The sequence below is a fragment of the Elephantulus edwardii genome, unplaced genomic scaffold (genome assembly GCF_000299155.1).
Source record: "Elephantulus edwardii isolate Elephantulus edwardi_28Jun2011 unplaced genomic scaffold, EleEdw1.0 scaffold00031, whole genome shotgun sequence".
Classification (NCBI taxonomy): domain Eukaryota; kingdom Metazoa; phylum Chordata; class Mammalia; order Macroscelidea; family Macroscelididae; genus Elephantulus; species Elephantulus edwardii.
This window is the reverse complement of record NW_006399781.1, coordinates 17,095,997-17,097,342: the sequence shown is the minus strand read 5'-3', so window position 1 is coordinate 17,097,342 and position 1,346 is coordinate 17,095,997. Positions and strand designations below refer to the sequence as shown.

At 41.1% G+C, this 1,346-nt stretch overlaps 1 pseudogene; it reads left to right on the top strand.

Annotated features, from left to right (window-relative positions):
• Window positions 1-255: 255 nt before the first annotated feature.
• Window positions 256-1,213, top strand: LOC102855866 (annotated as a pseudogene).
• Window positions 1,214-1,346: the final 133 nt, after the last annotated feature.

The following is a 1,346-nucleotide window of genomic DNA, read 5'->3' as shown; positions in this document are numbered from 1 at the left end:
TCACAGGTCAGGTCTTTTCTAACCTCACCTGAAATATTCTAATTTAATTTTTGCTGACTTGTCTCTTTTCATAATTACTTTTTCTTTGTACTTTATTTCCATGTCTAGAAACGTGTGTGAATTTTTTTCTAAGAAAGGTTTTTTGTGCATTTGTCCCTTGATAATAGGGGTCCAGATAGGCGACGGTATATAGAGTTGGAGAAACCAAGATTTACACAGGGAAATATGGGTTCTGAAAGCATCTGAATAGTGACAATGGGGATTAGGTTATCAGGAATTTCTACCTCGTTGGATGTATTTTTATACTAATAAATGCTCATTTAACATTTGATATTAGAGTAGTTAAAAGAAGGGTATAAGTATGAGGCATGTGAAGTGTGTAAAAGATTAAATTTTGCATTATGAAAACAAAATATTTTCTTATCACACCAAAGGTCATCTTGTTTTACATTATTAAAAAAAATAGTCTTCCTCCTGGAAAAGGCCTGGGTCACTCTCTCGCTTGTTCTCTTTCTGCGGCCGTCTTGGTTCTGCATTCCCTGCACCGAATGCCTGTGAAACCGCCCCTGCTTCAGAGCGGGAGTTACCACAGCCCCAGGCTGAGACCCCGTCAGGAACAGACTCTGACAGTGGGGAATCGGTACCAGAGCTTGAGGAACAGGATTCCACACAGGCAACCACCCAACAAGCGCAGCTGGCAGCAGCCGCTGAAATCGTTAAAAAACCAGTCAGTAAAGCAAAAGAAAGTCGGAGAGAAAAGAAAGCGAGGAAGGCGATGTCCAATCTGGGACTTCGACAAGTCCCAGGGGTTACTAGAGTCACTATCCGGAAATCTAAGAACATCCTCTCTGTGATCACAAAACCAGATGTTTATAAGAGCCCGGCTTCACACACCTACATACTTTTTGGTGAAGCCAAGATGAGGATTTAGGAAGCACTGCTAGCAGCGGCTGTGAAATTCACAGTTCAAGGTGAAGCCATCTCTAACACTCATGAAAACACACACACTCCAACTGTTCAAGAGGAGAGTGAAGAGGAAGATGTTGATGAAATAGGCGTCGAAGTTAAGGACATAGAGTTGATCATATCACAAGCAAATGTGTGGAGAGTAAAGGCGGTTAGAGCCCTGAAGAACAACAGTAATGATATTATAAGTGCTATTATGGAATTAACAATATACCATCTGTCGGGGAGACTGAGAAAGATGGGATAAATTATGTATACTGTATTGAAACAGATGAGGGAGAGAACTGTTTAAAAAGGGATATATGATTAGGTATTACTGTCATAACAGGAGTCCAGAACGAAGGTTGCATAGTGGAGTGGACTTGAGGGGAAGGATTGTA